The following is a 26,469-nucleotide window of genomic DNA, read 5'->3' on the forward strand; positions in this document are numbered from 1 at the left end:
ATGTATACATATGTCCCCTGTTTGTAACCACAACACCTTGAGTAGAGTTTCCTGTGCTATACAGTTAGTTTTTATTCGTATGGTGGTGGTACTCAGTTGTCTGACTCTTTGCGACCCCATGGACTTTAGTTGCCCAGGCTCCTCTGTCCGTGGGATTTTTCCAGGCAAAATTTCAGGAGTGGGTTGCTATTTCCTACTCCAGGAGATCTTCCCAACACAGGGATTGAACCTGTATTTCTTGCATTTTCTGCATTGTCAGGTAGAATCTTTACCACTGGCGCCACCTGGGAAGCCCTCTCATTAGTTACCTGTTTTATATACAGTAGTGCATATATGTCAGTCCCAGCCTCCCAATTCATCTCACCCTCACTTCCCGCCTTGGTGTCCATACATTTGATCTCTAAGTCTGTGTCTTTATTTCTGCTTTGCAAACAGGATGATCTATAACATTTTTCTAGATTCCACATATAGGTACTAATATATGGTATTTGATTTTCTCTTGGACTTACTTCACTCTGCATGGCAGTCTGTTCATGTCTTTGCCAAGTAAAACCACTTACTTTCTTTTTCCATCTTTTCCTTCTCTCCTGACATAATTGTTTATTTCTTTGGGTTTCCCATCTCAGTAATTAATAATATTATACCCACAATGGCTTAAACAAATACTAAGAGCCAGCCTCAATTTAACTAACCCTTACCACAATAAATCATCATCATATTCCTTTAATTTTCATCAAAATATGTAACACATCAGTACCCTGTCTCTGTCTCCCCTATTGCCACCCTGATTCAAACTTCCATCACCTATCCCTTGAAATACGTGACAGCCTCTAATTGGTTTTCCTGGTTCCATGCTCATTCTTTAAATTGCAGCAACAGGAATGACAGTAATAAAATACATTTCAAACTGCTTTGCTATTGTCAGAATATAACCCACGTAAAGCCCTTGGCATAGTGTCTCATATATCCTAGGCCTTAAATAAGTGTTAGTTCTCCTTTCTCTCTTGTTGTTTTCTATGCACTTTAATCTTTGTGCACATGCTGTTCTCCAAGAATGCTGTTAGGTATCTTCTTGGTGCAACTTTACCTGAATCACTTGCTGATTTTACTTAAAGTGAAGTTTATTCCTCCTTTTCAGTGCAACCTTGGCTGGGTGCATGAGGTTGTGTTATAGACCTAGTGACAATGGTTTCCAATTTAGAACAGAAATGTTAGATATAAATGATAATATGCAAGTGATTACTGTAAGGAAAAATAAATACTTGATAGATTTTTGCATCCTCATGCTTTTGGATATACAGGAAAATTTCTTTAAGTAAATAAAAAATTTTATAAGCTTAGGAGTACAGTGGAAGAGTTTATTTTAACTAAGGAGTAGTAGACAGCATATGAAAAAAAAGTTTAAAACCAGAGAGAAGAGACTGGGAGAGATAGAACACAAGACAATTATTTTATTAGTATATTACATGTATTTAACTTTGAAATATGGTTAATTAATTATTAAACTGTTAGGAAGTATGCTTACTATTCTTTGTTTAAATCAAAAGGAAAAACTGTGTGATTTAAAAAAGATATCCTAGGATATATTCTATAAATAGGCAAAGATATCTATCAATAGACAAATTTCTCTATTTGGATAATCACATTCATGCATAGCATGATATATGAAGTGCATATTTCAAGGAATATATGATATATAATTGATATTCAGTGTTAACATTGAAGTGTTAACAAGCTAGCCTCATTCAATTTCAGCAAACTGAAAATAGAAAGTTCTAGAGAAGTTATGAAAAAAATATAACCAACATAAGGTCTACTATTTTAAAAAATGCTTTAAAAAATCTGATTCAGTTGTGCTCTACAAATATTTTGATCTAAATTACAGTAAATTTGAGATGACCATAGGAAGCATATTTAATTATATATAATTTAAATATTATGCAATATCAATTAATTTTTTTTTCTAAGAACTGTGGGAAGTCAAAAGCCCCTAAGTGCCAGTTAAAATGATCACTTGATAAGCTTATTATGTTTTAAATCATTATACTTGAAATACAATATGTTAGTTTCAGGTATATAATAGTGATTCAATCTTTTTATGCTTTATAAAATAATCAGCACAATAAGTACAGTCACCATCCATCACCATACAAAGTTATTTTATTGACTATAATCCCTATGTGTAGACTACATCCCAGTGAAGCTTGTATCCCTTAATCTTCTTCACCTTTTTCCTCTGTCTATCCACCCTCCCTTCTGGCAACTACCAGCTTGTTCTATAACTCCTTTTTTGTTTTGTTTGTTTGTTTGTTTGTTTTTTCTTAGATTCCACCCTAGGGCAAAACCATAAACTATTCTTCCATCTATATCTCACTTATTCTATTTAGCATGGTACATTCAAGGTCCTACCATGCTGTCTCAAAGGGCAAGATGGTATTCCTTTTTCTGACTAAGTAGTATTCCATTGTGGTGTGCATGCATTTATATTACATACATTCTTCATTCATCTCCTATCAATGGACACATAATTTGCTTCCATATCTTAGAAGTATAAACAGTGCTGCAATGAACACAGAAGTTCATATGCATTTTCAAAGGAGAGATTTTTTTTTTTTTCCTTTAAATAAATATCCAGAAGCAGAATTCCTGGACCTGATGGCTGTTCTATTTTCAGTTCAGTTCAGTTGCTCAGTTGTGTCCCACTCTTTGCGAGCCCATGAATAGCAGCACGCCAGGCCTCCCTGTCCATCACCAACTCCCAGAATTTACTCAAACTCATGCCCATCCAGTTGTGATGCCATCCAGCCATCTCATCCTTTTGTCATCCCTTTCTCCTCCTGCCCTCAATCCCTCCCAACATCAGGGTCTTTTCCAGTGAGTCAACTCTTTGCATGAGGTAGCCAAAGTATTGGAGTTTCAGCTTCAGCATCAGTCCTTCAATGAACATTCAGGACTGATCTCCTTCAGGATGGACTGGTTGGATCTCCTTGCAGTCCAAGGGACTCTCAAGAATCTTCTCCAACACCACAGTTCAAATTCTTCCGCACTCAGCTTTCTTCACAGTCCAACTCTCACATCCATATATGACTACTGGAAAAGCCATAGCCTTGACCAGACGGACCTTTGTTGGCAAAGTAATGTCTCTGCTTTTTAATATGCTATCTAGGTTTGTCATAACTTTCCTTCCAAGGAGTAAGCGTCTTTTTATTTCATGGCTGCAGTCACCATCCAGAGTGATTTTGGAGTCCTCAAAAAATAAAGTTTGACACTGTTTCTACTGTTTCCCCATTTATTTCCCATGAGGTGGTGGGACCAGATGCCATGATCTTAGTTTTCTGAATGTTAAGCTTTAAACCAACTTTTTCACTCTCTTCTTTCACTTTCATCAAGAGGCTTTTTAGTTCCTCTTCACTTTCTGCCATAAGGGTGGTGTCATCTGCATATCTGAGGTTATTGATATTTCTCTCAGCAATCTTGATTCCAGCTTGTGCTTCTTGCAGCCCAGCGTTTCTCATGATGTACTCTACATACAAGTTAAATAACAAGGTGACAATATACAGCCTTGACGTACTCCTTTTCCTATTTGGAACCAGCCTGTTGTTCCATGTCCAGTTCTAACCATTGCTTCCTGACCTGCATACAGGTTTCTCAAGAGGCAGGTCAGGTGGTCTGGTATTCCCATCTCTTTCAGAATTTTCCACAGCTTATTGTGATCCACACAGTTGAAGGCTTTGGAGTAGTCAATAAAGCAGAAATAGATGCTTTTCTGGAACTTTCTTGCTTTTTTGATGATCCAGCAGATATTGGCAATTTGATCTCTGGTTCCTCTGTCTTTTCTAAAACCAGCTTGAACATCTGGAAGTTCTCGGTTCATGTATTGCTGAAGCCTGGCTTGGAGAATTTTAAGCATTGCTTTACTAGTGTGTGAGATGAGTGCAATTGTGCGGTAGTTTGGGCATTCTTTGGGATTGCCCTCCTTAGGGATTGGAATGAAAACTGACCTTTTCCAGTCCTATGGCCACTGCTGAGTTTTCCAAATGTGCTGGCATATTGAGTGCAGCACTTTCACAGCATCATCTTTCAGGATTTGAAATAGCTCAACTGGAATTCCATCACCTCCACTAGTTTTGTTTGTAGTGAGGTTTTCTAAGGCCCACTTGACTTCACATTCCAGGAAGTCTGGCTCTAGGTAAGTGATCACACCATTGTGATTATCTGGCTCGTGAAGATCTTTTTTGTACAGTTCTTTTGTGTATTCTTGCCACCTCTTCTTAATATCTTCTGCTTCTGTTAAGTCCATACCATTTCTAATCTTTATTGAACCCATCTTTGCCTGAAATGTTTCCTTGATATCTCTAATTTTCCGGAAGAGATCTCTAGTCTTTCCCATTCTATTGTTTTCCTCTATTTCTTTGCATTGGTCACTGAGGAAGGCTCTCTTATCTCTCCTTGCTATTCTTTGGAACTCTGCTTTCAAATGGGAATATCTTTCCTTTTCTCCTTCGCTTTTTGCTACTCTTCACAGCTATTTGTAAGGCCTCCTCACACAACCATTTTGTCTTTTTGCATTTCTTTTCCATGGGGATGATCTTGATCCCTGTCTCCTGTACAGTGTCATGAAGCTCTGTCCATAGTTCATCAGGCACTCTGTCTATCAGATCTAATCCCTTAAATCTATTTCTTACTTCCACTCTATAGTCATAAGGGGTATAATTTAGGTCATTCCTGAATGATCTAGTGGTTTTCCCTACTTTCTCCAATTTCAGTCTGAATTTGGCAATAAGGAGTTCATAATCTGAGCTACAATCAGCTCCTGGTCTTATTTTTGCTGACTGTATAGAGCTTCTCCATCTTTGGCTGCAAAGAATATTATCAATCTGATTTTGGTTTTGACCATCTGGTGACGTCCATGTGTAGAGTCTCCTCTTGTCTTTTTGGAAGAGGGTGTTTGCTATGACCAGTGCGTTCTCTTGGCAAAACTCTATTAGCCTTTGCCCTGCTTCATTCCGTACTCCAATGCCAAATTTGCCTGTTACTCCAGATGTTTCTTGACTTCCTACTTTTGCATTCCAGTCCCCTATAGTGAAAAGAACATCTTTTTTGGGTGTTAGTTCTAGAAGGTCTTGTAGGTCTTCCTAGAACCGTTCAACTTCGGCTACTGGTTGGGGTATAAGCTTAGATTACTGTGATATTGAATGGTTTGCCTTGGAAATGAACAGAGATCATTCTGTTGTTTTTGAGATTGCATCCAAGTACTGCATTTCAGACTCTTTTGTTGACCATGATGGCTACTCCATTTCTTCTAAGGGATTCCTACCCACTGTAGTAGATATAATGGTCATCTGAAGTTTTATGAAATAAAAATAAAAAACAAAAAATAAAAATCCAGTTATATGTGATTTTGCAGGTGAATTCTACAAAATATTTATATGAGTTAATAACTAGCATTCTAAAGCTGTTCCAAAAAACTGAAGAGGGAAAACCACTTCCAAACTCAGTTTATGAGTGTAGCATTACCCCAATACGAAGATCAGACAGACACCACAAAAAGAGAAATTACTAGCCAATAATCCTGCTGGACATAGATGTAAAATCTAACAAAATTCCACAAATCAAATTTAACAGTGTATTAAAAGGATCATGTACTACAATCAATGGCATTCATACTAGGGATGCAGGGATTTTTTTAATATCTGTAAATCAATCAACATGACACATCTCATTAACAAAACACAGGATATTAATCATATTATTATCTCAATAGATACTAAAGGTAAAATTCAACATCTGTTTATGATAAAAACTCTGAACAAAATAGGAATAGAGAGAACATGATATGTCTGACTCTTTGCAACCCCATAGAGCTCAGTGGACTCCATGTGGGCTATAGTTCAATGGGCACAAAGCATCCAACATGACTTAATGACTAAACAACAATGGACTGTAGCCTGCCAGGCTCCTTCTGTCCATGGGATTTTCCAGGCAAGAATACTGGAGTGGGTTGTCATTTCCTTCTCCAAGGAATCTTTCCGGCTCAGGGGTTGAACTCTCATCTGTTGCTTTGGCAGGTGGGTTCTTTACTACTGAGCCACCAGGGAACACAGCTAACATCATACATAATGGTAACAAGCTGATAGTTTTTCCTCTAAGACTAGATACAAGACAAGGATTCTCACTTTTGCCACTTTCATTCAACATGGTGTTGCAAGATTTACCTATCACCATTAGGCAAGAAAAGTAATAAAAGGCATCCAAATGAAAGAAGTAAAACTGTTTCTACTTGTGCATAAGATGATATCATATATAGATAATCCCAAAAACTCCACCAGAAAACTACTAGAACTAATAAATTAATTCAGTAGAATGGCAAGGTACAAAATTAAGATACAGAAATCTGTTGCATTTCTAAATACAGTAAACTATCAGAAACAATTTTTTTTTAATTACTAACAATTGCATAAGAAAGAATAAAATATCTAGGAATAAATTTAACCAAGGAGGTATAAGACATGCATTCTTAAAACTGTAGGACACTAAAGGAAAAACTGAAGATTCTAAGGTAAGGGAGTTAGAGAAGGTGAGGTTCAGAATAAGAAGGAGACTGGCACTTTACAGGAACAGATCACCTTTAATGAGGTGAGAAGGGGCAGCAATCAGATTAGTGAGCTGCTGCACTTAACCAAGAAAAAAGTATATATAGGCATGTATGTGGAAAGTTACTGTCTTAAGGGGGCCTGTTCTTCTCTAAGGTTGTTCGGAGTAGTTATCTTTTTTTTTTTTCATTTATTTTTATTAGTTGGAGGTTAATTACTTCACAATATTGTAGTGGTTTTTGCCATACATTGACATGAAACAGCCATGGATTTACACGTGTTTCCCATCCTGAACCCTCCTCCCACCTCCCTCCCCATACCATCCCTCTGTGTCATCCCAGTGCACCAGCCCCGAGCACTTGCCTCATGCATCTAAACGGCTAGGGCAAGGAATTTTGGAGATTGTCCAGAGACTAGACCAGCTGGGAGCTGGGCGTAATCAACCTTAATGTACATTTTTTCCTTCAGGTGAGAGAGTTCCTTGTTTTACATAGAATGGTGGGGAGGACCTGGAGGGGAGTTTTAACTCCAGGCTATTTTGAGCCATTTAACTTTCCTTAAAAGATGATACGAAACTGGAAAGCTATACTGTGCTATTGAAAATAATTAATACTGTTAAAATATCTATTGTACCCAAATCAATCTACAGAGTCAATGCATGCAATCCCTGTTAAAGAATGAATGACATTTTTCCCCCACAGGATTAGATCAAATAATCCCAATATTTGTATGAGAACCACAAAATACCCGGAAGAGCTAAAGCAGTAATTAGAAAGAAGAATAATGCCAGAAATACCATGATCCCTGATTTCTAAGGCTCCTACAGAGCTATAGTAATCAAAACAGGTTGGTAGTGACACAAGAAGACAAGTATTGCTCAGTGGGACTAATGACAAGCCCAGAAATGAATCTCCACTTATATGGTTAATTAAACAATGTGAAAGGAAGTAAAAACATAAAAGGGTGAAAAGTTGGTCTTTTCAATAATTCAGTTCAGTTCAGTCGCTCAGTCATGTCCAACTCTTTGTGACCCCATGTACCACAGCACGCCAGGCCTCACTGTCATTCACGAACTCCGGGCGTTTACTCAAACTCATGTGATTGAGTTGGTGATGCCATCCAGCCATCTCATCCTCTGCCATCCCCTTCTCCTGCTGCCTTCAGTCTTTCCCAGCATCAGGGTCTTTTCAGATGAGTCAGCTCTCTCATCAGGTGGCCAAAGTATTGGGGTTTCAGCTTCAACATCAGTCCTTCCAACAAATACCCAGGACTGATCTCCTTTAGGATGGACTGGTTGGATATCCTTGCAGTCCAAGGGACTCTCAAGAGTCTTCTCCAACACCACAGTTCAAAAGCATCAATTCTTCAGCACTCAGCTTTGTTTACAGTCCAACTCTCACATCCATACATGACCACTGGAAAAACCTTAGCTTTGACTAGACGGACCTTTGTTAGCAAAGTTATGTCTCTGCTTTTTAATATGCTGTCTAGGTTGATCATAACTTTCCTGCCAAGGAGTAAGCGTCTTTTATTTTCATGGCTGCAGTCACCATGTGCAGTGATTTTCGAGCCCCCCAAAATAATGTCTGCTGTTTCTACTGTTTCCCAATCTATTTCCCATGAGGTGGTGGGACCAGATGCCATGACCTTAGTTTTCTGAATGTTGAGCTTTAAGCCAACTTTTTCATTCTCCTCTTTCACTTTCATCAAGAGGCTGTTTATTTCTTCTTTGCTTTCTGCTATAACGGTGGAGTTATCTGCATATCTGAGGTTATTGATGTTTCTCCTAGCAATCTTGATTTCAGCTTGTGATTCTTCCAGTCCAGCATTTCTCATGATGCACCCTACATATAAGTTAAATAAGCAAGGTGACAATATACAAGCTTGACGCACTCCTTTTCCTATTTAGAACCAGTCTGTTGTTCCACGTCCAATTCTAACTGTTGCTTGTTGACCTATATACAGATTTCTCAAGAGGCAGGTCAGGTGATCTGGTATTCTCATCTCTTTCAGAATTTTCCAGCTTTCATTGTTATTCACACAATCAAAGGCTTTGGCACAGTCAATAAGCATAAATAGATGTTTTTCTGGAACTCTCTTGCTTTTTTGATGATCCAGCGGATATTGGCAATTTGATCTCTGGTTCCTCTGACTTTTCTAAAACCTGTTTGAACATCTGGGAATTCATGGTTCACGTATTGTTGAAGCCTGGCTTGGAGAATTTTGAGCATTACTTTACTAGTGTGTGAAATGAGTACAATTGTGTGGTAGTTTGAGCATTCTTTGGGATTACCTTTCTTAGGGATTGGAATGAAAACTGATCTTTTCCAGTCTTGTGTCTATAGCTGAGTTTTCCAAATTTGCTGGCATATTGAGTGCAGCATGTTCACAGCATCATCTTTCAAGATTTGAAATAGCTCAACTGGATTTCCATCACCTCCACTAGCTTTGCTTGTAGTGATGCTTCTTAAGCCCCACTTGACTTCACTTTCCAGGGTGTCTGGCTCTAGGTGAGTGATCATGCCATTGTGATTATCTGGGTCATGGAGATCTTTTTTGTACAGTTCCTCTGTGTATTCTTGCCACCTCTTCTTGATATCTTCTGCTTCTGTTAGGTCCATACCATTTCTGACCTTTCTTGAGCCCATCTTTGCATAAAATGTTCCCTCAGTTTCTCTAATTTTTTTAAGAGATCTCTAGTCTTTCCCACTCTATTGTTTTCCTCTATTTCCTTGCACTGATCACTGAGGAAGGCTTTCTTATTTCTCCTTGCTATTCTTTCAATAAATAGTTTTTGAAAAACTGGACAGGTACATGCAAAAGAATGAAACTGGAGAACTTTCTCACACCACATACAAAAATAAATTCAAAATGGATTAAAAACTTATATTAAAATCTGAATCCATAAAACTTTTAGGAGAAAACATAAGTAATAAGCTGTTTGACATTATTCTTAACAATACTTTTCTACATCTGTCTCCTTTAACAAGAACATCAAAAGCAAATCAAGCAAATTAGATTGAATGAAACTTAGAACTTTTGCACAGTCACCAACAAGCAAAAATTCATCCTATTGAGTGGGAGAATGCATTTCCAATAAGGAGTTAATATCCAAACTATATAAAGAACTCACCCAACTCAAAATTTTTTTTAAAATGTGCATAGAGCCCAAATAGACATTATTTCCTATAGAATACACACCAATGACCAGCAGACATCTGAAAAAAAAAATTTCAGACATTAACTATCAGAGAAATGCAAATTGAAACCACTATGAAATATCACCTATACCTGTCAAATGGCTATGATCAATAAGTTAACAAATAACAGGTGATGGTGAGAATGTAAAAGAAAGGAACCCTTCTGCATTCTTGGTGGGATTGTAACTTTGTACAGTCCCTATGGAATACAGTATTGAGTTTCCTCCAAAATTTCCAAATAAAAATACCATATGATCCAGCAATTCCATTTCTGGGTATTTTTTCAAGGAAAGTAAAAATACTAATTTGAAAATACACATGCACCACAGCATTCATTGTGGCATTATTGACATAGTAAATTATAGAAGCAATTATACATCTATTGATAGATGAATGAATAAAGCAGATGTATATGCATACAACAGAATACTTCTCAGTCACAAAAATAATAAAATCATGACATTTGAGACAACATGTATGACCAAGTGTGTATGTTAAATGAGTCATTGAGAGAAAAAAAAATGTTTTGTGATATAACTTATGTGTAAAATCTAAAAAAAAAAAAAAAAATTAAATAGACAAACAAAAGAAGAAAATAGAAACAGTCATAGAAAAAAAGAACAAACTTATGGTTTCCAGAGAGGAGATAAGGGGAAAGGCAAATAGATGAAGCTAATTAAGAGGTACATCCTTACAGTTACAAAATAAAGTCATAGAAATGTAATACAGTAGAGTGAATATAGTCAATAATATTGTTGTACTTTTGTACTGTGAGAGATAATAATTAGATTTATCATGGTGACTATTTTTAAATGTATATAAATATTGAATTACCATGATATACACCTGAAACTAATATGAAATTGTAAGTCAATTATACTTCAGTAAAAACAAAAGGAGAAAATTTGGATAAACATAGATTTTATTATTTTGAATTACTGCATCAAGAATACTCATTGTAGTTATATGACTACAAACATTATTATAATTACCATTATCAATGTATTGTTTACATGTGTAGTTTTGGAGATGTTTGAGAGCTTGTGCTCTCTTCTCTTGGTTAAAATTTTGTATTATCATTTTTTGTTCTTCATAATTTCAATTTTTTGAATTAATGCCAGTGTTACTGCATTTACTACACATATATCATTTTATAATAGTGTTTATTTCTTACTACATCATTTTTATTTTCCTTTTCTGACAATCACATTTCTTTCATCATCTGTTGACATATCTTTCTTTTCCTATTTCATAAAATCTTTACTTCTTGAATTTTATTAAATGTACAAAGATGCTCTCTGAAGTTAACTTTTAATTCCTTGCCATATCATAATTTTAAAACTATTCTTTTTTGCCTGTTGACATATTTTTTTCTTTGTGTTGAGACATCTTTTCATGAACTTTGCAAAGAATTTTACTTTATTTGCTCATGTATCCTTGTGTAATTGTCTACTATTTTATTTAGGTTTACTATTTTCCTAAGAAAGTTGATGAATTCTTAATGAATCTACTCAAAATTATTTTTTACTGTTTGAGTTCAGTTCAGTTCAGTCACTCAGTCGTGTCCAACTCTTTGTGACCCCATGAATCGCAGCATGCCAGGCCTCCCTGTCCATCACCAACTCCCAGAGTTTATTCAAACTCATGCCCATCGGGAGTCAGTGATGCCATCCAGCCATCTCATCCTCTGCTGTCCCCTTCTCCACCTGCCTCCAATCCTTCCCAGCATTAGGGTCTTTTCCAATGAGTCAACTCTTCGCATGAGGTGGCCAAAGTATTGGAGTTTCAGCTTCAGCATCAGTCCTTCCAATGAACACCCAGGACTGGTCTCCTTTAGGATGGACTGGTTGGATCTTCTTGCAGTTTAGAAAACTGTTTATTGATGCAGTGATATGGTAACCCATTGACAGAGAGGTGGTAACTAATCTAAAATGAAAACTTTATGTCGTCATAGTTAATTATTGTGCTTAGCAGAGCCTGTTACCCAGAAATCAGTTACCACATGGCTGGGATACATTCCTGATGCAAAAAGAACTTATATTTGCTTTTTTTTTAATACACTACTCCCTTCATTACTATCCTAATGTTTTTTTCATCTTCTCATACAATCTTTTTCTAAAGCTATTGTGGCTATTTGGATAGTCCTCCTAGTGTCAAGACTCTTACAAATTCAGTCCACAATTGTGTTTGTTGCCATTGCTTTTTTTGCTAGTAGCAAAAAAAAAAAAAAAAAAAATTTACTTAACTACATTTTTTATCTTCTCAAAATCATGTATATGGAATATTAATCCAAGGAGTCCATAATTTTAGACTATTGTCTAAATCAGTGTCTCCTTGACTTGCAGCATTAAAATATATAAACCCAACTTGAATTAATGAATAGATGGCTAAAACACTAAATTATCACACATCTATTTTTGTCATTACAATTCCTACTGATAAATTCCCTTATAGATTTAAGCACAGCAGAGTGGAGCTGATCCAGCCAGGCTACTTGAATTTGAATTTTCATTCTCTTTCTCATCCACTATTCTATGTTTGAGAACATTTACATGGCCATGTTAGAGTGTGATTTGAAATCTGCATCTCTGAAAATCTAACTTAATCATTGTTCATTCTGCTCTAAGCTAAGTTTTGTATTAGGATACTGTTAGAATCTGGCCTCAAATTTACTGACTCTGAATGGCCTGAACATGAGAAAGCAGCTCTTCCAAAACTATCACAAATTCCTTCCTATGATTTCTAGGAAGAAATTAATAGTTTCAGATGTCAGGTTCTTTCACAATCTAAAAATGTTCACTTTCTAAGGTCTGATAAACTAAATTCTAGATTTTATTGATCATCCTTAGGTTAGTAGCAGTAGTGAATCAAAATACTTGTATGATAAAAGTCATGATACTTGATTGGAAAATTAGTAAATTCAAATTTTGAGGGCCTTAGAGACTAAAATAATTTAATTTTAAATTAATGACAGGGAAACTATTTAGATACTTAATATTGAGTGATAGTTTAAAGTTTTTATTATATTTATATAAAATACTCAGAATATTTGTAATTTTAATAAATTGACATAATTCTAACTAGGCAACAGAGGATGAGATGATTAGATAGCATTACTGATAAGATGGACATGAGGTTGAGCAAACTAAGTGGAGGAAAGAGGAGTTTGGAGTGATACAGTCCATGTGATCCCAAAAAATCAGCCATGACTTAGTGACTGAACAACAGCAACAGTAAGATTATAAAATTTTAATGTGGACTATCTTCATTCTCACCTGCATTGTGCCTTTAAGGAGTTAGACTACTGATTTGAAAAAAAAAAAAAAAAAAAAAAATCCTTAAACTGGAAGTGATCAAATGTAAGAGCACAATAGATTATTAAGATAGAAATAATTGAATATTTAAAATAGCTTTTAGAACAGTAAAGAAAAAGAAGAAATTCTGCTTAGTGCAGAACTCTTTATGACACAATTACATTATTATTTAATGTAGTTGTTTTACTAATATGGATGAGAAAAACACATTATCTAGTGTGACATGATTACTATTGGGACTTATTCCACTATTTGTAAATTTTTTTTTTATTAAAATACTATCTTCATAGTGAAATTATGCTTTTTAGTGAAACAATGACAACTTTCCAAATCATAGATCAATCTGATTATAGTCCTCTTCTCTTTACTGTCTCTGAAGTTACAAGTATTCTTATGCAAATATATTAACAGGATGGAAATATTCTTTAAAGCAACGGAGAAAGATTTATTTAAGGAAAGGAAGAGAAATTCATTAGACTATAACTTTAAACTATTAAAAAATTATAAAAAAAAAAAGCTTAGAGCAGAATGAACAATGATTAAGCTAGATTTTCAGAGATGCAGATTTCAAATCACACGCTAACATGGCCATGTAAATGTTCTCAAACATAGAATAGTGGATGAGAAAGAGAATGAAAATTCAAATTCAAGTAGCCTGGCTGGATCAGCTCCACTCTGCTGTGCTTAAATCTATAAGGGAATTTATCAGTAGGAATTGTAATGACAAAAATAGATGTGTGATAATTTAGTGTTTTAGACATCTATTCATTAATTCAAGCTGGGTGTATATATTTTAATGCTGCAAGTCAAGGAGACACTGGGAGCATTAAATGGCTAGCTAAGAGCTGATTTAATATGATATAAGATTTCAAGAAATTGAACAATTTAAAGGTAGGAAAAATGTGAACATACATTATGATTCCAAGCTGAAGTACTATATAAAGGATATTCAATTATAGTAGAATACTATTATGAGTCTAGGGGGAAAAAAATCTCATTTCAGAATTGAGGATAGGAACATTTCAGAATCATCAGTGGATCTCAGAATAGATTGATTGAAAATAGCTTTCCTTAAGTAGTACATATTTCTATGGGTCACTGTGGCCAACAAGAACAATAAAAAACATAAATTCTATGTAGCTCTTGATCTAGACATAACCAGTTTTGAGTACTCACTTGTAAGTTGTTTGAGTGGACTGTCAGCAAGTCATATTTTGCCTTTGGTATAGCAAAGTGATATGTGACTTTAAAACACTATGGCCCTGAAAAGCCAAAAAATATCAGCTAGAAATTATTAAATCTAATTTATATGTGGCACTGTTAAGTTAAAAAAATCTTGTCTTCATTTAAACTTGTGACTATAGATTAAACTCTGTCACCAAGAAACCACCAACATGTGACATTACTTTGTGATATTTCACCTGACCTTATTTGTACTCCAAATTGAACTGAAAATAAAAATTACACCATACATTTACCCAACAGAATGACTTTTAAAAATGGTATCTGATCAAAATATATAAATGGATGAATGAGTAAATGAATGACTCTGTGTACAGAACAATGCTGCAAGCCAAGGAGCCACTGAGAGCACCATTTTCGGTATCCGTCTGTGGTGGTGATTGCATGTTTTAGAGTCAAAGTGCTTTCTGCCTGAGGATGGAGAGAAGGTCAATTTCCTGCTTAGGGTTCATTCCAACACCATTCAGCAGGGAGAATTTGAGATTGAAAAGACAGTGTTTCATATCACAAACACACAGTATCTGTGAGACCTTGGGAAATTACTCTAACTCTGGGTCTCAATTTTCTAATTTTTATATTAAATTATGTCTCAGGCTTGAGATGAGAAATCACTGAAAACAATGCCTATAAAGTGAAAAGCATATTTTCTACTTCATAGTAACCATCGATTGAATATTGGCTTTTTTGGGTACTCTTAATATTGTGCTCATGAGAGTGCCTGATGTGAAAGTGAAAGTGAAGTCACTCAGTCATGTCCAGCTCTTTGTGGCCCCATGGGCTGTAGCCTGCCAGGCTCTTCCATCAATGGGATTTTCCAGGCAAGAATACTGCAGTGGTTTGCCATTGCCTGACATGTAATAGAGAGTAAATTATCAGTATTATTATTATAATAATCAGTAAACAACATAATAGGTGAAGAAAAATCTGTTATTGAGTAGAGTTTTGTGTCTGATGCGGACTTAAGAAACATTTTACACCAATTGCCTCATTTTATAGAAATGACTATTAAAACTTTGAAACTTGAAGAAATTTGCCCAATCCCACTCAAACTGTTATAATCCACAATCTAGTTCATCTAATTTCCAAGCAAGCATCTATTCATTAAATTTTGTTCCTTCCTTAATGTATGATGCTATATTTTTTAACTGAGACTGTAAAGCACTGTTTAAACCACTTATAACAATGACTGTCTCTTAAATAACATGCAATCCATGTTTGTTGAGTTGAACTGACCTAATTAAACTGATGTGTCTCAGAATCTATAGATTTATTAATCTAGATTTACTTATCAATGAACTCCTGGAGATTACAGTTTTATTAACCTGATAAAGGCAAATAAATTTTAATAATAAGAAACGGGTAGGTAAAACTTAATCTTTGGAAATTTGTAAAGTCACAGTGCAGGGAAGTAGATCCCCAGTGACATAGCGTAAGGTGTTAGGGCACCTGAGATGACAGGGGAGTGTCCTCTCAAGAAAGACTTACTTGAGATAAACACTACCAAAAGCATAGATTAATGATGGTTTGCCTATGTGTACAGTTCCTGAATTAAGGTTAGAGGACTGGAAGTTGGTACAATTTGCACTTATCTTATTCATGTCATAGTGATATGGCACATGGATATGCCGGGGTGTGGGGGCAGCGTATGTAGCATGATTTTTAAGAAAATTTAGTTCCAGTTTGTTTTGATATAATTATAAAAGGATTTCTTATGTTTCTGCACTTTTCATTGTATTGGAATCATGAAGACTACCCCCATATTCAGTGACTCACTAGAAGAGTTCTTAGGACTCAGCAAATTATTGCATTGACATGTATCAAGATTTCACACTCTCAGAAAGAAAGCAGGCCTTCAGTTTGTACAGACTGTATAGTCTCAGTGAGATATTCTTATAATTTAGGGAAAACTTTGTATCAGTGTAGAGAACTGTTTACAGTTGATGCTCCCAGATACTTGAGTGCTAGCCAAGTGTCAATCTGCAAGCAGGCCTTCTAATGACAGCAGTCCCAGATCTGCAATGTTGACTCTTTATTGCACAGTTGTGTACAGACCCAGCTTTTGTTCTGGAGCATATTTTTAAAAATAGTTGTACAATCAACAACCTTGGAAGATGGAGATAAAGTCTCCATCCAGGGCAAAGGTTGGGTGGGTTTGCTTGCAGGCCATTGTAAAAGATTGGGGTTTTCTGTGGTTGGAGGTCCTCAACTTCATAAAGTTGCATTGTGTGCAGCATCCACATGGGTCATTACATATTGCCATTAAAAGTTCTGATAGGCAAAAAGAACCCATGTGAACATGATGTAAAAAATTACTAAACAGAAATCCCAGTGAAATGGAGTTGGGAGACCAAAATAGGAATGTTACACCATGTGATGATAGCAGAACCCAAAAGGAAGAAGAAAGATGCATCTTCTTTCCTAGAAAAGACTCAACCAATAAAAAGCCATAGGTTCTTTGCTAACTATAGGCCCCACCTCCCCAAATTGTATTTCCTCTCTATAAAAGCATTTCCTTTTCTTGCCTTACAGGGACTTCTATGGAATTCATCATAGTTGTAGACCCCAAATTTTAATTCCATCCTGACCCCAAATAAACCCATCTTGTTGGACTAATATTTGGCTGTCTATTTGTATCAGGTCAACATCTTGGTAGTCCATTCTGGGACCAGAGAATACTGCTGATGTGAACAAGCAGGTGCCACATCCAAAACTGACCCTAGTGTTGCTCATTGCTTTTCTTGCCAAACCTGGAGTTTGAAGGTTACTTCTATTTTCTGGATCTGAACTCATGCCCTCTTTGTACTTGAAGGTCTCCTGATTTAATTTGTGATCTACTTACAGATTTCATCTTTCTGATTACGGCCTTGTTCAATATGAGAATACTCCTTTGGCAGTTCAGTCTGATCCTGAGGTCAGACAGTTTCAAATGAAGCTGCTTTAAATGAAACTATGCCCATCTGTCCTTCAGCCTATTTCTTTAGAAAGGCTGTCTTCAGTCAGGCTCCTATGAAACCAAACTATTTCCTTAGGATTGGTTGAAATTGGCTTGCAAGCTGTTTGAATTGAGCAATTTGCATATGAGCAGTTTGCAGATCACTCTTTACTTTAGAAAACAGCTCTAGAAAATGTGATCCCAATTATATAAGATTTGTGACTCACTCATAGAGGGACTCTGGCTAATTTTATGTTTAAAAACCTTGATCCCTCTTCATGTGAATGTCTAAGCAAATGAACCAATCTGACCAAAGACAGTTCAAAATATCAATGACCATTATACTGACTTTTGAACTCTCCAAACTTAATTTCCTTAAACAGAATAGCTAAAAAAATTTCCAAAACCCTGTGGAATGCTCATTTTATTAATATTTTGAGGCTTTCTAAAAAGCGCATCTCTGAAAAATAAGATTTTAAAGTTAACTGAGGCAAACAAACAACTAAAGAAAGCAAAATGGTTCCCAAAGCCTCAAGTTCTTCTTCCTTGGCTTCATTGTCTCAGTATCCACCTCAAGTGCAATCATTTTCCTTCCTTCTACACAACCCATGCCTATACTCTAACTTCAGTTCCCCCATATTAATTATCTCACCAAACTTCTCCATTTCTATCAAGCTCTCTTCACTCCCTTTTCTTCTGAACTTGTCAAAACCTGTCCTTTTAAAATTAAGTTTTTTGAGTATCCTGCAGCTAACCCTTCATTTCTTATATTCTCAGGACTAAAGCTGAACTGTGAGCCATAGTCAAAGATTTCCTCAAAGTAACCTTTGATTTTCACAGAAATGCTGAGGGATTTAATACAGTTAACCCTTGAACAACATAGGTTTGAGCTCATGGGTTGACTTACAAGCAGATTTTTTTTCCAGTAATTAATAGTACAGTATTACAGGATCCATTTGAATATGAATTCATTTGAATATGCTGTGAAAGTGCAGATATGAAGAAACCCATGTATAAGTCAGAGAAACTGTGTATCAGTCAACTTGTTTTATTTGAGTTATATAAGTTAGTTCATTTTACTTGTCGGTGGAGACCAGGTCCAGAATTGGATGAAAACCATGAAAACTGGGAAAACCTCCTGAAGCTTCTCTAGAATTACAACTGGGAGACAAACTCTACTAATTTATTATATGATAAGGCTTGGGCATTTGCTAGGCAACTAATGGAGCAGTTCCTAGTGTTTTGCGAAAGACTGTTGGCTGGAACAAATTTAGCTTGTACACAAAATCTAAGGTCCTGTTTAAGACTGTTACAATCAATTTCAGATGGTTTTAAAGAAAATTCTTCAGATATCAATTTTACTTAAGCAGTTTTTAACTTTATTTATTAATGGGTTGAACCAAGGCCTCTTCCTTCTAAGGAAAAAGACCAATATAGAATGGTAAACTATGTCCACTCCAGATTTAGTTAATCTGGTAAATCAGCTCTTGAGTACTCTAGATGAGTCACCTCAAAGGAGGATTGCCAAACTCTTAACCTTCAAGTTCATCAAATGAAGGTTCCTAAATAAAACCAAAACCCTCTTAGTTTCTGCTATTATTGAAAAGAGCCAGGACATTAGGAAAAATATTATTACAGATCTACATTCTTTATGCATCTTCATTCCTCTAACCAACCCTCCAGTGTCTCTCCAATTGTCAATGGTGGGACTCCAAGGAACTACAGGGGCTCCTCCCAATCCTCCTACTATTGGGTTGGAAAACACTTTTCTAGATTAGGCATGGATCTCTTTCAGTCCTGATTGATACATGAGTCAATCTCTTGATTTTCAATCCCACTACTATAAAACAGCTTTTATCTTGAAGTACTAAAATAATTCAAATAATGGGGATATCTAATGAATCTCAAGAGGTTCTTGTCTCTGAACCTACCTTCTTTTATTTAGATACTTTGAGATATACCCACCTACTTCTCCTTATTTTTAGCTCCTATCCATTTACTAGGCCAAGACTTAGAAAGCTATGACACCAGACTTTCCTTCTCTCAAAAGGGAAAAATAATTCTTCAATTTGATATTTATCATCAAAGTAACTGGCCAGGTGAATTAAATGATCTTTATACACCTCTGATAGTACTTGAGCATATCTTGGGAACATTGATTATTTGATATTGAATAAGCTTCCAGTTTCTTATGGGAAAAATCTCTAACTGATGTTGCTAAAATATATAGCACACATCTCATCAGAATTCAAACAGACCCCTCAGACCTCTTCTTTGAATTAATCAATACTCTATAAGTAAAGAAGACCCACAAGACATAAAGTCCATAATAGAAGATCATGGGACTCAAGACCTCATTATTCTTGTACCAGAAACTGTTACACATTTTTCCAGTGACAGAACCTAAGGGTTAAGGATGGAGGCTAGTCTACCACCTCCAAGCAGTAAACAAATATTGTTATCCCTTAATACCCTGCTGTTCCTAACATCCCTAAATTACAAAGATCCATTCCCAGCAGAAGTAAGTTCTCTACTGTAATTGATTTATACAGTACAGCATTTAGAACTCCACATGATGAATCTAGTCAATGATGTTTTTTAGTGTTGCTGTTGTTGTTTTTGCCTTCACTTATGAAGAAAAACAATTCATGTGGACAGTAAAGCCTCAGAGTTATACCGAGAGCCCTTCTTATTTCTCACAAATCCTGAAGGCTGGTATGGAAGATATAAAGTTCCCTAGGGCTCCACTTTGCTGCAACATGTGGATGATTTGTTTCATTTCTCTCCTTCTCAAGCCTCCTCAAAGGAAGACAGCAACCACTTGCTAAAGTTTTTAGCCTTCAAAGGACAAGAGGTCACTAAGGAACAATTGCAGTTTGCCCAAACCCTGGTTTTATTTTTAGGGTGTCTGATACAAGAATAAGGGTTGCACCTAGATCCAAATAGACTTTATGACATCCTAACTTTCTCAAAGGGCTTCCCAGGTGGTGCTACTGGTAATGAACCCACCTGCCAATGCAGGAGACAAGAGACATGGGTTCAATTCTTGGGTCTGGAAAATCCTGTGGAAGAGGGCACAGCAACCCATTCCAGTATTCTTGCCTGGAGAATCCCATGGACTGAGGAGCCTGGCAGGCATCAGAATCCATAGGGTCTCAAAGAGTTAGACACCACTAAAGCAATTTATTACACACACACAACTTTTTCAAAACCCAAAAGTCAGGGCCAACTGTGAGGTTTCCTCAGTCTAGTTATTGGTGAAATTGGATTCCAAAGTTTTCTTTTATTTACAAACCTCTACATTACAACACACACACACACCAACTCCAACCCAGTCTTGTGAAAAGAAATGGGCCACAAAGATTTCAAGACCTTGAAGAAGAGTTTGATAAACTCTCCTGTCCTTGGGCATTCTGATGATCAGATTTCCTTTTGTCATGAAAAAGAAATGATTCCTTCAGGGTGCTCACCCAAAAACATGGAGACCATTATCAATCGATAGAATATTTTGGCCAGCAATTGGCCCCTATGGCATGGGGATAGCCACCTTGTCTTGGAGAAATTATGGCCACTGCCTTTTTAGGTAAAACCACCTACAAAATTGTTATGGTATCCCCTCTAACAATTTATGTCCTTCATGCAGTGTAAGTTCTCTTGAATCCTCATCTCACTCAACATTTCTCAGTTGGCCACCTCACCTCTCATAAAGCCTCTTTGTTAACTGCCCTAATATGAGCCTTTTTATGTTGCAATAACCTGAACCCAAACACTCTTTTCTCCTTCATCACAAAGAAGTCCCTCATGACTGCTTATTTCTAATGGATCACCTCCTGACTACTCGTAATGATCTACTGGAAATTAAACTGGCTAACATTGACTTCTCATGGTTCTTAAAAGTTGACAAGAGAAAATTATGTTTTGGATATACTGTAACAACTCGTTTTGATGTTCTTGAGGTGACAACTTTACCTAAGTCTACTTCAACTCAACATACTGAATTATATGCTTTTACAAAAGGCAGAAGAACAAAACTGCCAACATCTCTTGGATAATAGAAAAATAAAGAGAATTCCAGAAAAGCATCTACTCCTGCTTCATTGACTACACTAAAGCCCTTGACTGTGTGGATCACAAAAAACTGTGGAAAATTCTTTAAGAGGTGGGACTAGAAGATGGCAGAGGAGTAGGATGGGGAGAGCCCTTTCTCCCCTACAAATTCATCAAAAGATCATTTGAATGCTGAACAACTTCCACAAAAAACTTCTGAACCTGGCAGAGGACACCAAGCACCCCAAAAAGCAGCCCATTCTCTTTGAAAGGAGGTAGGACAAAATATAAAAGACAAAAAGAGAGACAAAAGAGTTAGGGACAGAGACCTGTCCTAGGGAGGGAGTCATGAAGGAAGAGAAGTTTCCAAACAGTAGGAGACCCTCTCACAGGCAGGTCTGTGGGGAGTTTTGGAATCTCAGAGGCAACATAATTGGGATGACAAGATAAATAAATAAATAAAATGTAAAACCCACAGAATACATGCCTAACTGCAACTACCAGAAATGAAGTAGCCCAGACACTGGCGTCCACCACCGGCAAGTGGGGAGACGTGAGCTGTGTAATCAGTACTTAGGGTAAGGACTGGGCCTGAATGTCCTGAGGACAATCTGAGGGAGTTAACATGAAATAGCAACCTAAACTGTGGGATCCCCAGAAAGAAAAATATATAGAGAGAACTTTCCTTCAAAAGACTCTAAGGAACAGCCTGCCCTGCTCACAGAACAAATGATTGAGTAAATACCACAGGAGAGAGAGCCGGCTGTGAACAGGCCCCTCCCCTCCACCGGAGGCAGAGATGCAGGTGTGCGACAGCCAAAGCTGGAAGGCAAGGGGCAGTCTCGGCCCCAGAAACTGTCATCCTCCACCAAACTGTGAACACACTCCCAGTTGCTAACCAAGTCTTCCTGGGATCCTGGACGGTTGACATCTGCCAGGAGGGTCACAGCCTGAGATCAGCTCCCCAGAGGAGACACACAGCGCACCTGAGACGGTACTCTCACAGCGCCCCCGGGAAACAGAGCAGCTGGGGCTGGGGAGACGATTAAGATGCATGGCCCACCTGGGACAGTCTGCTCACCAAGCTCCTGGTCACCTGAGCTGCTCGGACCTGGGGAGGGCACAAAATGCAGGGCCTGTTGGACAGTGCCCCTGCAGAGCACCCTGGAGCCCGGGCGGTGTAGTCCCAGGAAGCACATGCCTGGAAATAACAGGTGCAACAGATTAAACCCTGTAGTTACCATTTACTAAGCATTGGCGGGGCCTATAGACCTTGAGAACAATTACAAGCTAGAACAAGGAACTGTCTGAAACTGAACTGACCCCACACTGCCCACAACTCCAGAGAAATTCCTAGATATATTTTTACTATTATCACTTTTTATTTTTTTAAAGTTCTTTATTATTCCTTTAATTTTCATTTTTATAAACTGCTATTACCTTGCAAAAAAAGACCCTATTTTGAAGCAAATTTCATATATATATAATTTTGTGATTGATTTGTTTTGTAGTTTTAATTTTTTTTTTTTTTTTGAGACTCTAACCTCTACTCTGGATTTTTAATATTTGCTTTTTGCTATTTGTTATCAACTTTGTACCTTTAAGAATCTAATCTTCAATATCCATTTTCACTTAAGGGTGTGACTACTGGTTTGATTGTTCTCTCCCCTTTTGATACTCCCTTTTCTCCTCCAGGTCACTGCTATCTCCTCCCTCCCCCTTCTCTTCTCTACTTAACTCTTTAAATCTCTCTGGGTGTTCCAGGTTGTGGAGAACACTTAGGGAACTGATTCCTGGATAGATTTGTCTCTCCCTTTTTTGACTCCTCCTCTTCTCCTCCTGTTAGCCTCTATCTCCCCTTCCCTCTTCTCCATGTAACTCTGTGAACTTCTCTGGGTGTCCCTTGCTGTGGAGATTTGTTTCACGATTAACCTAGATGTTTTAGAATCTGTGCTGTGTGGATGGAGAAGTCTTGAGGCTACTGTAAGAATAAGACTAAAAGCCAGAGGCAGGAGGCTTAACTCCAAAATGTGAGAACACCAGAGAACTCCTGATTCCAGGGAATGTTCATAGACAAGAGCTCACCCAAAAGCCTCAATATCTACAGTGAAACCAAGCTCTACCCAAGAGTCAACAAGTTCCAGAGCAAGACATACCATGCTAATTCTCTATCAAAGCAGAAAGACAGACCTCAGCAATAAAAGACAGGTTATCCAAAGCCATGCCAAACCCATAGACACCACAAAACCCACTAGTGGACACTTCTTTGCACTTCAAAGAGAAGAGATCCAGCTCCACCCACCGGAACACAGACACAAACTCCCATAACCAGGAAACCTTTACAAGCCACTGGTCCAACCCTACCCACAAGGAGCATGCTCCACAAGAAAGAGGAATCACAAACTTCCAGCCTACCAAAAGGATACCCCACACACAGCAATCTAAATGAAATGAAAAGGCAGAGAATGTTCAACAGGTAAAGGAACATGATAAATGCCCACCAAACCAAAGAAAAGAGGAGGGGATAGGGAGCCTACCCGAAAAAGAATCCAGAATAATGATAATAAATATGATCAAAAATCTTGAAAACAAAATGGAGTTGCAGACAAAAAGACTAGAGACACGGATTGAGAAGACAAGAAATGTCTAACAAGGACACAGAAGAAATAATGAAGAGTCAGGGGACAATGAATAATGCAATAACTGAGAACAAAAGCACTCTGGAGGGAGCCAACCATAGAATAACTCAGGCAGAAAATAGAATAAGTGAGGTGGAAGATAGAATGTTGGAAATAAATGAAGCAGAGAGGGAAAAAGAAGCCAAGACAACCTCAGAGACCTCTGGGACAATATGAAACACCACAAGATTTGAATCATAGGAGTCCCAGAAGAAAAAGACAAAAAGAAAGGCCATGAGAAAATATTTGAGGAGATAATAGTTGAAAACTTCCCTAAAATGATGAAGGAAATAGCCACCCAAGTCCAAGAAACCCAGAGAGTCCCAAACAGGTTAAACCCAAGGTGGAACACCCCAATATACATATTAATCAAACTAACAAAGATTAAACACAAAGAGCAAGTATTGAAAGCAGCAAGGGAAAAGCAATAAATAACAAAGGGATCCCCATAAGGATAACAACTGATCTTTCAATAGAAACTCTTCAGGCCAGAAGGGAATGGCAAGACATAAAGTGATGAAAGGGAAAAGTCTGCAACCTAGATTGCTATACTAAGCAAGGATTTGATTCAAATGTAAAGGAGAAATCAAAAGTTATGTAGACAAGCAAAATGAGAGAATTCAGCATCATCATACCAGCTCTTCAGCAAATGCTAAATGATTTTCTCTAGACAGGAAACACAGAAATGTTTATAACCTTGAACCCAAAACAACAGAATAAATGACAAAGGGATCATACTTATCAATACTTAAATGTAAATGGTTTTAATGCCCCAACCAAAAGACAAAGACTGGATGAATGGATAAAAAACAAGACCCCTATATATGCTGTCTACAAGAGACCCACTTTAAACCAAGGGACACATACAGACTGAAAGTGAAGGGCTGGAAAAAAGATATTTCATGTCAATGGAGACCAAAAAAAAAAAAAGAAAGAAAAAGCAGGAGTAGCAATGCTCATATCAGGTAAAATAAACTTTGAAATAAAGGCCATGAAAAGAGACAAAGAAGGACACTACATATTTTCAAAGGATCAACCCAAGAAGAAGTTATAATAATTATAAATATATATGCACCCAACATAGGAGCACCTCAATACATAAGGCAAATGCTAACAAGAGTGAAAGTGGAAATTAACAGTAACATGATAATAGTGGGAGACTTTAACACCCCACTCACACCTATGGATAGATCAACTAAACCAACAATTAGCAAGGAAACACAAACTGTAAATGATACAATGGACCAGTTAGACCTAATTGATATCTAGAGGACATTTCACCCCAAAACAATGAATTTTACCTTTTTCTTAAGTGCACATGCAGCATTCTCCAGGATAGATCACATCCTGGGCCATAAATCTAGCTTTGGTAAATTAAAAAAAAAAAACTGAAATAATTTCAAGCATCTTTTCTGATCACAATGCAGTAAGATTAGAAGTCAACTACAAGAAAAAAGAATTATTAAAAGTACAAACATATGGAGGGTAAACAACATACTTCTGAATAACCAACAAATCATGCAAGAAATCAAAAAGGAAATCAATGTATGCATAGAAACAAATGAAAATGAAAACATGACAACCCAAAACCTGTGGGATTCAGTAAAAAGAAGTGCTAGGGGGAAGGTTCAGAGCAATACAAGTTTACCTCTAGAAAAAAAGATAAAAATCAAATAAATAGCTTAACTTTACACCTAAAGCAACAAGAAAAAGAAGAAATGAAGAACTCCAGGGTTAGTAGAAGGAAAGAAAACATAAAAATTAGACCAGACATAAATGAAAAAGAAACTAAGGAGACTATAGCAAAAATCAGCAAAATTAAAACCTGGCTCTTTGCAAAGAAAAATAAAATAGACAAACCATTAGCCAGACTCATCAAGAAAAAAAAAAAGAATCAAGTCAACTATATTAGAAATGAAAATGGAGAAATCACAACAGACAACACAGAAATACAAAGGATCATAAGAGACTACTATCAACAACAATATGACAATAAAATGGACAACTTAGGGGACATGGGTGAATTCTTAGTAAAGTATAACCTTCCAAAACTGACCCAGGAAGAAATAGAAAATTTTAATAGACCCATCACAAACATGGAAATCGAAACTGTAATAAAAAATCTTCCAACAAGCAAAAGCCCAGGACCAGATGGCTTCACAGCTGAATTCTACCAAAAACTTAGAAAGAGTTAACATCTATCCTGGTCAAACTCTTCCAAAAAATTGCAGAAGAAGGCAAACTTCCAAACTCATTCTATGCGGCCACCATCACCCTAGTACCAAAACCAGACAAAGATGCCACAAAAAAGAAAACTACATTATAATAGCCAGGACATGGAAGCAACCTAGATGCCCATCAACAGACGAATGGATAAGGAAGCTGTGGTACATATACACCATGGAATATTACTCAGCCATTAGAAAGAACTCATTTGAATCAGTTCTAATGAGATGGATGAAA

The sequence above is a fragment of the Odocoileus virginianus genome, chromosome 7 (assembly GCF_023699985.2).
Source record: "Odocoileus virginianus isolate 20LAN1187 ecotype Illinois chromosome 7, Ovbor_1.2, whole genome shotgun sequence".
NCBI classification, from domain to species: Eukaryota; Metazoa; Chordata; class Mammalia; order Artiodactyla; family Cervidae; genus Odocoileus; species Odocoileus virginianus.